The sequence below is a fragment of the Oncorhynchus masou genome, chromosome 29, assembly GCF_036934945.1.
Source record: "Oncorhynchus masou masou isolate Uvic2021 chromosome 29, UVic_Omas_1.1, whole genome shotgun sequence".
Lineage (NCBI taxonomy): Eukaryota > Metazoa > Chordata > Actinopteri > Salmoniformes > Salmonidae > Oncorhynchus > Oncorhynchus masou.
In genome coordinates, this window is record NC_088240.1 from 44,206,165 (window position 1) to 44,222,244 (window position 16,080).

A 16,080-nucleotide genomic window follows, 5' to 3' on the forward strand; every position below is an offset into this window, starting at 1 on the left:
AAGATACTTATAACACACCTCTGAGGTAAGCTGAGCTGTACTACACTGTGGGCTTGGTTAGCCATCCACCATAGTTGTTGGAACCGGGCTGGTCGGGAAGACGTGAAAATAAAATACAGTTTGAATCAGGCAGTCTGTGTATGTCTGTGTGACTGTTTATGGAAAGCAAATCTACACCTAAAATGTGTGGTTTATTAGAGGAGTTCTAATAATTAATAAATTGTAATACAGCCATACAGTGCACAGACAAGTTATTAGATCTGTTGTTAGACATTAATGAACATTTGGAAAATCGTCCATCCATCGATTTCCCGATCTCTATGAACAGTGTGTGGCATAACTAAAACATGTATCCAGGGTTCGGGCACTCCAACTAGACGGCGTGGTCAAGGTGAGACTCTTGAGAGAGCTTCTTTACTAATTCAGTGATCCCATAGTGAATCTACAAGCTCTGTCTCCACAAAGAAAACCAATTACCAAGTAATGGAGTCAGGTAATGTATGCCCTCTTCAGTACCTTGTTACCAAACGCACAATAGCAGAAGGAGGTCCTCCTGAGTCACAGAAGATGCATTAGTCATCATTCTGAGATAAAAGTCAGTCCATGAAAATTACAATTACAAGGTATGCACCAATAATCACCTGGATGGCTATGTATTCGTATGCCTTCGAGTTGATTCTCTTGAAGATTATTACCCATGGCCATGTCCATTGGTTTTGCATGAAGGTTCTCAAGGCCACCGAATTTCTGTTATGTTCAAGATATCGGGCTCTTGAGAATGATTATGTTAAGAATTTTCCAGAGTATGAATTTTCTACAGATAGTCTGCTGTAGTGTAATCATATTGTGAGAGGACATTGGGTGTGGCAGTGCTTATCCTTTAGAGTGCAATGAACATGTAGACCTGAGGCATTCAATACAGGGAAGATGAAAATTAGCTGAGTCTGAGAGTGATACTTACACTAAATGACCAAAAGTATGTGGACACCTGCTTGTTGAACATCTCATTCCAAAATCATGGTCATTAATATGGAGTTGGGAAGGCTTTCCACTAGATGTTGGAACATTGCTGTGGGGACTTGCTTCCATTCAGCCACAAGAGCATTAGTGAGGTCGGGCTCTGATGTTGGCCGATTAAGCCTGGCTCGCAGTCAGCGTTCCAATTCATCCCAAAGGTGTTCGACGGGGTTGAGGTCAGGGCTCTGTGCAGGCCTGTCAAGTTCTTCCACACCGTTCTCGATAAACCATTTCTGTATGGCCCCTTCTTTGTACATGGGGGGCATTGTCCATCTGAAACATGAAAAGTCCTTCAACAAACTGTTGCCACAAAGTTGGAAGCACAGAATCGTAGCATTAAGATTTCCCTTCACTGGAACTAAGGGGCCTAGCCCAAATTATGAAAAACAGTGCATTTCCACTGCTCCAGAGTCAAATGGTGGCGAGCTTTACACAACTCCAGCGACACATATCATTGCACACAGTGATCGTAGGCTTGTGTGCTGCTGCTCGGCCATAGAGACCCATTTCATGAAGCTCACAATGAACCGTTCTTGTGCTGGCCTTACTTCCAGAGGCAGTTTGTAACTCGGTAGTAAGAGTTGCAACTGAGGACAGACTATTTTTTACGCGCTATGCGCTTCAGCACTCGGCGGTCCCGTTCTGTGAGCTTGTGTAGCCTAGCACTTCACAGCTGAGCCATTGTTGCTCCTAGACGTTTCCACTTCACAATAACAGCACTTACAGTTGACCAGGGCAGCTCTAACAGGGCAGACATTTGATGAACTGACTTGTTGGAAAGGTGGTATCCTATGACGGGCCACGTTGTAAGTTACTGAGCACTTCAGTAATGCCATTTTACTGCCAATGTTTGTCTACGGAGATTTCATGGCTTTGTGCTCGATTTTATACACTTGTCAGCAACAGGTGTGGCTGAAATAGCCAAATCCACTAATTTGAAGGGGTGTCCACATACTTTTGTATATACAGCATAGTGTATGTGAATAACCAGTGTCAACAGGACATGCAAAGCAAAGCATGAAATGCAGTTATAGGGAGAGGCTTAACTAAACACGGAGAACAGTGTCATAAAGAAATTGTTTACAGTTGGTGTCCCATTTACAAAGACAATATTGTAATTCCACTTATCTCTTCCCAACTGGTATCAAACGATCAATTGTGAACAGAGTAAGTATAGCCTACAACATTATGGCTTTGTGGGCTAAATGTGAGGGGATGGATATCCTGGCACGCCACAAAGAGCTTTCAGGTCGTGGAATACTGTACTTAAATGAAAGACAATAGCTTAAATGAAATGTAACTTGTCATATGCTTCATAAACTGTTGTAGACTTACTGGCCCTTCCCAACAATGCAGAGAAAGAAAATAGAGCAATAATAGAAAATGAATAACATGTAATAATAAAATGAAAAATAAATACACAATGAGTAATGATAACTTGGCACAGGGTACAAGTACCATGTCAATGTGCAGCGGTATGAGGTAATTGAGGTAAATATGTAAATATAACTAGGAATAAAGTGACTAGCCAATGGGATATATAGTATAATAAACAGTAGCAGCAGCATATGTGAAGAGTCAAAAAAGTTAGTGCAAAAAGGGTCAATGCAGTCCGAATAGCTATTTGGTTAACTATTTAACTATTTATCAGTCTCATGGCTTTGGGGGTAGAAGCTGTTCAGGGTCCTGTTGGTTCCAGACTTGGTGCATTGGTACTGCTTGCCATGCGGTAGCAGAGAGAACAGTCTATGACTTGGGTGGCTGGAGTCTTTGACAATTTCTAGGGCTCTCTTGGATGGCAGGGAGCTCGGCCCCAGCGATGTACTGGGCTGTACACATTACCCTCTGTAGCGCCTTGCAGTCGGATGCCAAGCAGTTGCCATACCAAGTGGTGATGCAGCCTGTTAAGATGCTCACAGCGATGCAGTTGTAAAACTTTTTGGAGGATCTGAGGGCCCATACCAAATCTTTTTAGCCTTCTGAGGGGGAATAGGCGTTGTTGTGCCCTCTTCACAACTGTGTTGGTGTATGTGACCATGCTAGATCTTTAGTGATGTGGACACTGAGGAACTTGAAGCTCTCGACCCACTCCACCACAGCCCAGTTAATGTAAACAGGGTCGTGGTCAGCCCTCCATTCCTGTAGTCCACGATCAGTTCCTTTTTCTTGCTGACGCATGATTTTTATAAACGTCCAGATTAGTGTTCCGCTCCTTGAAAGTGGCAGCTCTAGCCTTTAGCTCAGTGTGGAAGTTTCCTGTAATCCATGGCTTCGGGTTGGGATATGTGTCATGTTCGTCATAATGATTGGACCAAGGCACAGCGTGCGTAGAGTTCCACATATTTTAATAAATCGAAACTCACCAAACAAAACAATAAAGCACAAACGAAACGTGACGCTAACAGTGCTACTAGGCAACTATACATATTCAAGATCCCACAAATCACAATGGGGAAAATGGCTACCTAAATATGAGACGATAAACAGCTGACTCTGATTGGGAACCATACCAGGTCAACATAAACCATTCATCACCTAGATGACCCACCCTAGTCACTACCATGCACCAACCAACAGAGAATAAACAGCTCTCTATGGTCAGGGCGGGACAGTACCCCCCCCCCCCCCCAAAGGTGCGGACTCCGACCGCAAAACCTGACTCAATAGGGGAGGGTGCGGATGGGCATAATAGGGGAGGGTCCGCAGGAGGAATCGGACCGTGTGTCATCGCTGGAGGCACCGGACCATAGATCGTCGCCAGAGGCTCCAGACTGTGGATCGTCGCCGGAGGATCCAGACCATAGATCGGTTCCGGACTGCAGACCGTCTCAGGAGGTTCCGGACCGTAGACCGTCTCAGGAGGTTCCGGACCACAGACCGTCTCAGGAGGTTCCGGACTGTAACCCATCTCAGGAGGTTTCGGACTATAGACCGTCTCAGAAGGTTCCGGACTGTGGACCGTCGTTGGAGGTTCCGGACTGTAGACCGTCGTTGGAGGTTCCGGACTGTGGACCGTCGTTGGAGGTTCTGGACTGGGAACTGTATCTGGCACTGGACGCACTGGGCTGTGAAGGTGCACTGGTGATACAGTGCATAGAGCCGGCGCAGGATATCCTGGACCGAGGAGACGTACTGGAGACCAGGAGCGCTGAGCCGGCACAACCCATCCTGGCTGGATGCTCCCTTTCGCACGGCAAGTGCGAGGAGCTGGCACAGAAAGCACCGGGCTGTGGTTGCGCACTGGAGACACATTGTGTATCTCCGCAAAACATGGTGCCTGACTAGTCCCATGCTCCTCACGGCGACTGTCTTGCTCCAGACACCAAAACACCCACTCTACCTCATCACTCCCCTCAACTATCTCACAATACTCCTCGCTCAGTCTATCCCAATATTCTTCTTCGCTCTCAGACTCGCCCCTCTGCTTCGCCGACCAACCCGTGTGCCCCTCCCAAATGTTTTTTGGGGCTGCCTCTCAGGCTTCCGTCGTGGTCATGAACTTCAGAGTCGCTGTTGATCCTCCTTCGCGGCCTCTGCCTGCTTCCATGGCAGGGTCTTGTCCCCTGTCATAACTTCCTCCCATGTCCATGATGTCCTCCACTCATTTTTCTCCTGGGCCCAGGATCACTGCTCCTCCTGACCACGCTGCTTGGTCCTTTGGTGGTGGGATCTTCTGTCACGTTCGTCATAATGATTGGACCAAGGTGCAACGTGCATAGAGTTCCACATATTTTAATAAATCGAAACTCACCAAACAAAACAATAAAGCACAAACGAAACATGACGTTAACAGTGCTACTAGGCAACTATCCATAGTCAAGATCCCACAAATCACAATTGGGAAATGGCTACCTAAATATGATCCCCAATCAGAGACAACGATAAACAGCTGTCTCTGATTGGGAACCATACCAGGCCAACATAAACCATTAATCACCTAGATGACCCACCCTAGTCACTATCACGCCCCAACCAACAGAGAATAAACAGCTCTCTATGGTCAGGGCGTGACAAAATGTACGTACGGTCACTGAGGGAATGATCTTGTCCATGCACCTATTACTTAAGCTGGTGACTGATGTGGTAAACTCCACAATGCCATTGGATGAATGTCGAAACATATTCCAGTCTGTGCCAACGAAACAGTCCTGTAGCTTAGCATCTTCTTCATCTGACCACTTCTGTATTGAGGGCGTTAATGGCACTTCCTGTTTGAGTATTTGCTTGAATGCAGGAATCAGGGGGATAGAGTTTTGGGGAAATGGAGGGTGAGGGAGAGTTTAGTATGCATTTCTGTGTGTGGAGTAAAGGTGATCTACATTTTGTCTCCTCTAGTTGCACAGTTGACATGCTGGTAGAAATGGATGAGCATTTGTTTGTTTGTTTGCTTATGGCCCTATACAGTTCGTTGAGTGCAATCTTAATGCCAGCATCAGTTTGTGGGGATAAATAGACTGCTATGTAAAATATAGATGAAAACCCTCTTGGTAAATAGTATGGTCTACAGCTTATCATGCAGGTATTCTAAATCCAGCGAACAGAACTACAAGACTTCCTTATAATATTACAGAGCGAGCACCAGCTTTTGTTAACAGACATACCCCTCTCCCTAACCATACCCCAAGCTGCTGTATGGTCTTGATGATGAATAGAAAAATCAACTAGATGTATATTATCTATGTCCTTGTTCAGCCACGACTCTGAGAAACATAGGTCCTATTGATTGGATACTATTGAAGGGAGCTCATCCAGTTTAATCTCCAGTGATTTTATGTTTGCCAATAGAACGCAGGGTAGAGATTTACTATTTACTCTGCAAAGTAGTTTCATCAGGGTGCCAGTATGTAGGCATCTCTTACGTTGTCTTTTCCTTTTCCAAGTCTTTGGGATTTAGGCCTGGTCCGGGGTGAGCAGTATGTCCAGCACCGCCAACTCATTGAAGTATAAATCTTCATCCAAATCAAGGTTAGTGATCTCTGTTCTGATGTCCAGAAACTCTTTTCGGTCATAGAAAACGATGGCCGGAAAAATTATGTACAAAATAAGTTAAGATCAGAAAAAAATAGCAGAATTGGTCAGGAGCCTGTAAAACGGCAGATATCCCATTGCAGTGCCCTTCTGAGTACCAAGTAAACTTAATTATCACATCTGATGTTTACAATTTGGCTTGTAAGAGGCAACAATAGATATTTACATATAGTCATTTTTGTCATTTAGCAGACGCTCTTTAAAAAAAAAGATATATATTTTACCCCCCGATTTCATGGTATCCAATTAGTAGTAGTTACAGTCTTGTCTCATCGCTGCAACTCCCGTACGGACTCGGGAGAGGCGAAGTTCGAGAGCCATGCATCCTCCGAAACACAACCTAACCTCTCCAACAGCCCAACCCAACAAACCTTAAGGTTTGTAATGTGCAAAAGTGCAATGTAAGTCTCAAAATAGTGAAATAACATTGTTAATTAAATGTGTCATGAGTTTGACAATTTTGTAATGTTTATTGACCGAATTGGAAAACATGTTGAGATTGTGCCAGGGCTTAGCTATCTCGATTTGTCATCCATGGGTTAACACTAGCTAGCTTTTACCACCCTCCCTTACAAAGATGTAACATGGTAGCGAGTACAATAAAAAAATAGCATGTTTTTTGATCACTACTCTGTTCAACTGTCTCACCCATTGGGTGAATAAACTTGATTTGAGCATTACTAGTCGTCCGCAAATTTTTACTCTCTTTGTTTAGAACCTAACACTCTCAATGTAGCAAGAAACTAACTATAACTTGTTTTAGCTACATATAGCAAGTTTAGAGTATATTTCTTGTCAAATTGAATGGGAAGAACACGACAGAAAGACAACAGAAGATGGAATATCCAAGCCTCACAGAACACGGCAGGCATGCCAGCTACGACGAGAGCCAGAGCAGCATGGATACACAAGATGCCACTAGCTCAAGCAAGAGAAAGAACAAGACGGACCAGGATGAGATCCTTGCAACCTCTTTTTGAGACCCCTCCTGTCAGGACCCGGTTTCGAACCTGGGTCTCCGGAGTGAGAAACAGTCACTTAACCAACTGAGCCACGAATAGAGAGCAGAACCCAGAAGATGAGGCAGACACAGCAGTACTTAAGACGGTGTATTTAATAAATAAAAAATGGCAAATCCAAAAGGTGGAAGGTAAAACACAAAAAGACCTAAAAAGAAACTCACCAAAACTAGACAAAAACAAAAAACAGAATACCACAAGAACGTTACCCGGAATCGACAAGAGCACACAGAACACTAGGGCAGGGTGCTAACATACAAACACAGAGCACAGAACTGAGGGAAACAAAGGGTTTAAATACAATCAGGGGAAACGAGACACAGGTGCAAACAATAATGGGGATCAAGGGAAAAACACAGGGACAAAAAGCACAATGGGGACATCTACTGACAAACTGGAACAACCCTGGCCAAATCCTGACAGAATCCCCCCCTAGGAACGGCTCCTGACGTTCCTACCAGCTCTCTCAGGGTGGAGGACCCTGAACTGACGAATGAGGTCAGGGTCCAGGATGTCTTTGGCAGGAACCCAGGAGCGCGCTCCTCAGGACCGTAGCCTTCCCAGTCCACCAGATACTGCCAGGACCGCTGCACCCGGCGGGAATCCAGTATCCGGTGGACGGTATAAGCCGGCTGGCCTCCAATGACACGAGGCGGAGGGGGAGGTCTGTCTGCCGGGACAAGGGGAGAAAAAACAACAGGTTTTAACAAAGACACATGAAATGTGGGATTAATCTTAAGGGATCTGGGTAAGTGTAGGCGATAAGAAACTGGGTTAACTCTCCTGGCAACCTTGAAGGGACCGATGTATTTTTGGGACAGCTTGCGAGACTCCACCCGTAGAGGTAAGTCTCTTGTGGAGAGCCAGACTCTCTGGCCGGGGCACAGGGTAGGCCCGGGACGGCGACGTCTGTTGGCTTGTTGTTGATACCTCTGTGAGGAACGCATCAGATTAAGACGGGTCTTCCTCCACATAAGCCGACAGCGTCTGACGAATCTCAAGGCTGAAGGCACTCTGACTTCTGCCTCCTGGTCCGGGAACAATGGAGGAGCATAGCCAAACTGACACTCGTGCAGGGACATACCAGTGGAGGAGGAGCGCAAGGTGTTGTGCGCGTATTCGGCCCAAACAATAAAGGATGACCATGTGGACGGGTTGTCACGAGTCATACATCGGAGGGTGGTTTCCAGCTCTTGATTCATCCTCTCTGTTTGGCCGTTGGACTCCGGATGGTACCCTGAAGATAGACTGGCAGAAGCCCCCATGAGTTGGCAGAAGGCCTTCCAAAACCTTGAGGCGAACTGGGGACCTCTGTCAGAAACCACATCTTGAGGAATGCCGAAGACTCGGAACACATGATTAATTACCAACTCAGCCGTTTCCTTGGCAGAAGGTAACTTAGTCAGAGGGACGAACCTGGCCGCCTTTGAAAACCTGTCGATTATGACTAGGATAGTAGTATTGCCATGGGATGGAGGAAGTCCAGTAATAAAGTCCAATGAGATATGGGACCAGGCTCTGTGTTTCTGTCAGGACCCGGTTTCGAACCTGGGTCTCCGGAGTGAGAAACAGTCACTTAACCAACTGAGCCACGAATAGACAGCAGAACCCAGAAGATGAGGCAGACACAGCAGTACTTAAGACGGTGTATTTAATAAATAAAAAATGGCAAATCCAAAAGGTGGAAGGTAAAACACAAAAAGACCTAAAAAGAAACTCACCAAAACTAGACAAAAACAAAATACCACAAGAACGTTACCCGGAATCGACAAGAGCACACAGAACACTAGGGCAGGGTGCTAACATACAAACACAGAGCACAGAACTGAGGGAAACAAAGGGTTTAAATACAATCAGGGGAAACGAGACACAGGTGCAAACAATAATGGGGATCAAGGGAAAAACACAGGGACAAAAAGCACAATGGGGACATCTACTGACAAACAACTGGAACAACCCTGGCCAAATCCTGACACCTCCTGTCTCAGCCTCCAGTATTTATGCTGCAGTAGTTTATGTGTCGGGGGGTTGGGGTCAGTTTGTTATATCTGGAGTACTTCTCCTGTCCAATTCTGTGTCCTGTGTGAATCTAAGTGTGTGTTCTCTAATTCTCTCCTTCTCTCTCTCGGAGGACCTGAGCCCTAGGACCATGCCCCAGGACTACCTGACATGATGACTCCTTGCTGTCCCCAGTCCACCTGGCCGTGCTGCTGCTCCAGTTTCAACTGTTCTACCTTATTATTATTCGACCATGCTGGTCATTTATGAACATTTGAACATCTTGGCCATGTTCTGTTATAATCTCCACCCGGCACAGCCAGAAGAGGACTGGCCACCCCACATATGCTCTCTCTAATTCTCTTTCTTTCTCTCTCTCGTAGGACCTGAGCCCTAGGACCATGCCCCAGGACTACCTGACATGATGACTCCTTGCTGTCCCCAGTCCACCTGGCCGTGCTGCTGCTCCAGTTTCAACTGTTCTGCCTTATTATTATTCGACCATGCTGGTCATTTATGAACATTTGAACATCTTGGCCATGTTCTGTTATAATCTCTACCCGGCACAGCCAGAAGAGGACTGGCCACCCCACATAGCCTGGTTCCTCTCTAGGTTTCTTCCTAGGTTTTGGCCTTTCTAGGGAGTTTTTCCTAACCACCGTGCTTCTACACCTGCATTGCTTGCTGTTTGGGGTTTTAGGCTGGGTTTCTGTACAGCACTTTGAGATATCAGCTGATGTACGAAGGGCTATATAAATAAATTTGATTTGATTTACCTCGAACCCCAATTAAAAATATAGTGGAGAAAAAAAGTGAAAGAGGACATTTCCATGTCTGAACTTTTCTTTGCAATCCAGACACTGACTACAAAACAAGACGCTACATTCTCCAAAGTGTCCATCATAGAGGTGGCTACCGAAGAAACATCAAAGAAGATTGATCATTTGTCAGAGACTGTCTGTCAGCTTCACACAGTTGTGAGCGAGAACAAGGAAAATATAGCATTCCTAGAGAACGAGCTGAAGAAACTGCAATCGCAAAATAATGAGCTGCGTGAGAATGTAGATGAACTTCAACAGTACTCTCGCAGGTGGAATCTGAAAATCCAAGGTGTAATAGAGGTAGAGGGAGAGGACATTAGGGAATCAGTCATCAATATCCTGGGAAAGGTGGCTCCGTGCATCAAAGACAAGCTAAGAGGCGTGATTGACGTGGTACATCAACTTGGGAAACGAAGATCTGATGGAGCCCCTCGCAATGTCATCCTATGCTTCACTAATCGCCACTATAGGGACATCATCTGGAAAATGGCCAAGGGGAACAAGTTTCTGGATGAGAAGAAGCTCAGGATCAAAGAGGCTCTGATGCCGCAGGATCAGACAGCCACGGAGAAACTGTGGCCGCTTATACAGATAGCATGACAAGAGGGAAAGAAGTCAGGGTTCAAGGGCTGTCACGCGTTCATCGAAGGAAGAAAGATTACTGGTTAACTCTGATGACATGAACCACAATTGTGAGTACTGCTAAGAGTACATTTACTGTACTGCCACAAGTACATTTACTGTTTGACTACAATTTATGAACAGTTGCCAACCAAATTTTTGTGATTTGTTATACTGTTAACTACCGCTACCTCAAATGAGCGTAGTTTTCCGTCGGAGTAACCCTCTCACTCTTTACTGTTTGTTTTATTCTTCACACTACTACATATGTTGTCCAGTTTGTGTCTCTTTATTTTGTAATGCAGGAATTTGTTGTCAACTCACTCAATATCGTTAGCCTAAATTCTAGGGGTTTGAGAGATCTTACAAAAAGGAAAGCCTTACTTTTATATTGTAAACACATCAATGGATATTTTGTCTTTCTTCAGGAAACTCATTAGTGTGAAAGTGACTTGAAGTTTTGGAAATCACACTGGGGAGACATGGCCTATTTCAGTCACGGATCAAACTGTTCGGCTGGTGTTTTGACGCTAATCCACAAGTTTAAAGGCGATATTCTAGAATCCACATCTTCACAGGATGGCAGATGGGTCATAGTAACTGTTAAACTCATCATCTTTAATGAGTATGGACATAACTTGCATTCTCTAAATAAGACCCCTTTTGCCCAATTTACCAGAATTCTCCAGGATATACTGTAACGCCGGGTGAGTGAAATGAGTGAGGAGTCAGATGCAGAGAGTGAAATGAACGGGAAAACGCTTTAATGTGCCCATCGAATCAATTGATCACGGACAGCGAGCGGCACGTACCTACGACCCTCCGGGCACTGTGAAGGCGCAGGTTCCTCCCTTAGTGCCCGCTCGATGTCCGTGTCCACCTCTCATACTACCGGTGCTACCAGCTTGGCAGCCGGAATCATGGGAGTAGGATCGATGGACCGGTCATCAGTGTCGTATAGGCAGGACAGCGCGTCGGCCTTAGTATTGAGGGAACCTGGTCGATACGAGATCGTAAAACAAAATCGGGTGAAATACATGGCCCACCTTGCCTGACTAGGATTCAGTCTCCTAGCTGATCGGATATACTCCAGGTTACGATGGTCAGTCCAGATGAGAAAAGGGTGCTTAGACCCCTCAAGCCAGTGTCTCCACACCTTCAGAGCCTTAACCATGGCCAACAACTCCCTTTCCCCCACATCATATTTCCGCTCCGCTGGCCAGAGCTTCTTCGGGAAAAAAAGCACAGGAGCGGAGCTTCGATGGCGTACCCGAGCGCTGGGAGAGCACAGCTCCAACCCCAGCCTCGGATGCATCCACCTCCACTATAAATGCCAAAGAAGGGTCAGGATGTGCCAACACTGGCGCTTCGGTGAATAGCGCCTTCAAACGGCGGAACTCTCGGTCCACCTCTGCTGACCACTGCAAACGCACCGGCTCCCCCTTCAGCAATGAGGTAATAGGGGCCGCCACATGGCCAAAGCCCCGGATAAACCTCCGGTAGTAATTGGCAAACCCAAAGAACCGCTGCACCTCCTTTACCGTGGTGGCAGTCGGCCAATTACGCACGGCCTTGACGCGATCACCCTCCATTACCACCCCCGAGGTGGAAATGTGATAACCCATGAAGGAAACGGCTCGTTTGGAAAATTCACATTTCTCTGCCATCACATACAGGTCACGCTCCAGCAGTCACCCAAGAACCTTGCGCACCAGAGACACATGCTCGGCGCGTGTAGCGGAGTAGATCAAGATGTCGTCAATATACACCACTACACCCTGTCCGTGCAGGTCTCTGAGAATCTCATTAACGAAAGATTGAAAGATGGCCATAGCGATGAGAGGTAGTGGGTAACTAAAACCCACAATGATGGAATTTAGACCTTGATAATCAATACACGGACGCAAACCACCCTCCTTTTTCTTCACGAAAAAGAAACTCCAGGAGACGAGTGACATGGAGGGCCGAATGTACCCCTGTCCCAGAGCCTCCGTGACATATGTCTCCATAGCCAACGTCTCCTCCTGGGACAACGGATACAAATGACTCCTGGGGAGTGCAGCGTTTACCTGGAGGTTTATCCCGCAATCCCCCTGTCGATGGGGTGGTAATAGGGTCGCCTTCTTCTTACTGAAGGCGATAGCCAAATTGGCATACTCAGCAGGAATGCGCACGGTGGAAACCTGGTCTGAACTCTCCACCGTTGTCGCACCGATGGAAACTCCTAAACACCTGCCTGAACACTCATCAGACCACTCCTGGAGAGCCCCCTGTCTCCACGAAAGTTTAGGAGTGTAAATAGCCAGCCAGGGAATCCCTAGTACCACCGGAAATGCAGGTGAATCGATAAGGAACAGACTAATCCGTTCCTTATGATCCCCCTGCGTAATCATCTCCAGAGGAATCGTGGCCTCCCTGACCAGCCCTGACCCTAACGGTCGACTATGTAAGGAGTGCACGGGGAAGGGGGGGGTCTACCTTAACTAACGGAATCCTCAACCTCTGAGCGAGTCCGCAATCTATAAAATTCCCTGCTGCGCCTGAATCGACTAGCGCCTTATGCTGGAGAGAGGGAAAAACTTAAGGAAACTGATTAACAAAAACATGTGTCCAACAGGAAGCTCTTGGAGAGTGTGGTGCTGACTCACCTGGGGTGACCGAGGAGTGTTCCGCCTGCCCTCTTGACTCCCAGATGGACTCCTCCAGCACCGACCGGAAGTGTGCCTTCTCCAGCCACAATGGGTACAGGAGGAGCCTCCTCCTCCGGTCTCCCTAGACGCAGCCCCTCCGAGCTCCATCGGGATTGGAGCGGGGGTGCAGGTGGTGGAACTGACAGGATCCTTTCAGAAGATCCGCGAGCAGCCAGCAGATGGTCTAGCCGGATAGACATGTCGATCAGCTCATCCAAGCTGAGCGTAGTGTCTCGACAAGCCAGCTCCCTGTGGACGTCCTCTCTTAGGCTACACCTATAATGGTCTATCAGGGCCCTGTTGTTCCACCCAACTCCAGCGGCCAAAGTCCGGAAATCCAACGCAAAGTCCTGCGCGCTCCTCGTCCCCTGCTGGAGATGGAACAACCTCTCACCTGCCGCTCGGCCCTCCGGAGGATGATCGAACACAGCCCGGAAACGGCGGGTGAACTCCAGGTTGTGGCCCATTACTGAGTCGGGTCCGTTCCAAACGGTGTTGGCCCACTCCAGGGCCCTACTCGTCAGGCAGGATACGAGGACACTCACGCTCTCCTCGTCCGAGGGAGCAGGCCGAACGGTGGCCAGGTAGAGCTCTAGTTGTAGCAGAAATCCCTGGCACCCCGCCGCCGCTCCATCGTACTACCTCGGAGGCGTGATGCGCAGAGCGCTGGCACCGGATCCCGCTGAAGGAGATGGTAGAGTTGTTGGTAGGAGGGTAGGTGGGGTAGTAGGGAGACCACTCCTCTCCCAACGATCCATCCTCTCCATCATTTGATCTATTGCTGATCCGATGCGATGGAGGATGGACGTATGATGAAGGACTCTCTACTCCATCGTGGGGAGAGGGGTGGTCGCTGCTTCTGCTGACTCCATCTGGTGGTGCGGGCTTCTGTAACGCCGGGTGAGTGAAATGAGTGAGGAGTCAGATGCAGAGAGCAAAATGAATGGGAAAACGCTTTCATGTCCTTCAAATCGTAACAGGTCCAAAACATGGGTGAATGCTCAAAACACTGGCGCTAAACCAACACAAAACCTAGACACGATACATCACCAAACGTAACAACCAACAAGCCCGCACAAACACCAGCGGGCAAAATGAACTTAAATAACACCCATCCTAAAACGCCAACAAGGAACAGGTGAAAACAATTAGACAAAAACAAATGAAAAGGAAAAAGGGATCGGTGGCAGCTAATAGACTGGCGACGACGACCGCCGAGCGCCACCCGAGCAGGAAGGGGAGCCACCTTCGGTGGTATTCGTGACATATACGTAACAAATACTCAGAGTATTTTCTAGTTCTCTCAGGAGATTTTAACAATACATCTGCTGATAATCTTCCTCCTAGAATGAGTCAAAGCTCTCAAAATAGCAATATCATCATAACATTATGCAAGGATTTCTCTGTTGATGATGCCTGGCATTATTTCAATCTGGATGCAAAGGGTTATACCTGAACCTTATTCCTAATTTCCCCCTTTATGTTACAATTTGTTATGGATGTAAATCATCAGCTGACTCCCTTTTCGGATCATCATTTGATTTCCCTGAATTTACAAGCTACTAAAAAATCAAAAGGTATTTGAGGATATTGGAAAGGAAACAACATACTTCTTAAAGTCCTATTTTCATTGGAAACATCAAATCGTTAGCCAAAGATATTTTTTGCAAGAAAAGATGGGGATTCTTCAAATATGAAGTCAGAGCTGTAACCATTGAGTTGAAGCACCTGAAGAACCTTAGAGAAAAAGATTTGATGAGCAAGCTTGACAGTTTTCTAAAGAAAGATAATCTATCTCAAGAAGAAGAGTCTGTATTTAAATCTTTACAACTAGAATTAGAACAGCTTTACACGGATCTGGCAAAGGGTGCCTTTGTCAGATCAAGAGCAAAATTGATTGAAAAGGGGGAAAGAAACACCAGTTATTTTTTTGCACTTGAAAGGAGAAACTACAAAAGAAAATCTATAATGGCACTCAAAATGAATGATGTATTATGCAAAGATCCCATTACAATATCAACATTTGTTAATTCCTTTTATGAAAACCTTTACAACTCACAATTTCAGGAAGATGCTTGTGAAAGCTACATTTGCCACATTCAGAATTATGTCCCTGTAATTAAGGAAATTAGAGACTCTGAATTCAATGAAAAAAGGTAAATCACTTGGCCCTGATGGCCTGTCTATAGGTAGTTTTGGGGGTTACTAGAATACCCTATTATTAGTATGTTTCAAGATTGAATTGAAAATGGTTATGTGATACTAAACCTTAATAAATCTAAAATATTCAGTATCAACAGAAGTGTACAACAGGGATGCCCAGTTTCACCCTTTTTATTAATTCTGGTAGTGGAACTTCTATCTCTAGATATTCTGAATAATGCAAATGTGCATGGCTTATCCATCTTTAACTTCTTGGTGACAGTGGGCAGAATTTTCACGTCCGGATGAAATGCATGCCCAAATTCAACTGCCTGCTACTCATCCCCAGAAGATAAGATATGCATATCATTAGAAGATGTGGATAGTAAACACTCTGAAGTTTCTAAAACTGTTTGAATCATGTCTGTGAGTATAACAGAACTTATTAAGCAGGCGAAACCCCGAATACAAACCATTTAGATTTTTTTTGAGGTCACTCTCTTTTCAATGTGTTTTCATTGGGAATCCAGATTTCTAAGGGACCTTCTTGCAGTTCCCATCGCTTCCACTAGATGTCACCAGTCGTTAGAAATTGGTTGAGTTTTTTCCTTTGTGTAATGCACTGTAGGGTAACTTCAAGTGTACTGTTAGATAGAGGCGCATGACCAGAAAGCTAGCTACAGTTGGTTTTCCTCCTGTATTGAACACAGATCACCCCGTCTTCAATTTTATCTATTATTTACG

General features: G+C 46.1%; 1 protein-coding gene across 1 annotated transcript in view; it reads right to left on the reverse strand.

Moving 5' to 3' along the window:
* LOC135519890 (ly6/PLAUR domain-containing protein 1-like) overlaps positions 1–16,080 on the reverse strand; it is a 58,726-nt gene that overhangs the window by 872 nt on the left and 41,774 nt on the right. The gene's annotated exons all lie outside the window — the stretch shown is intronic.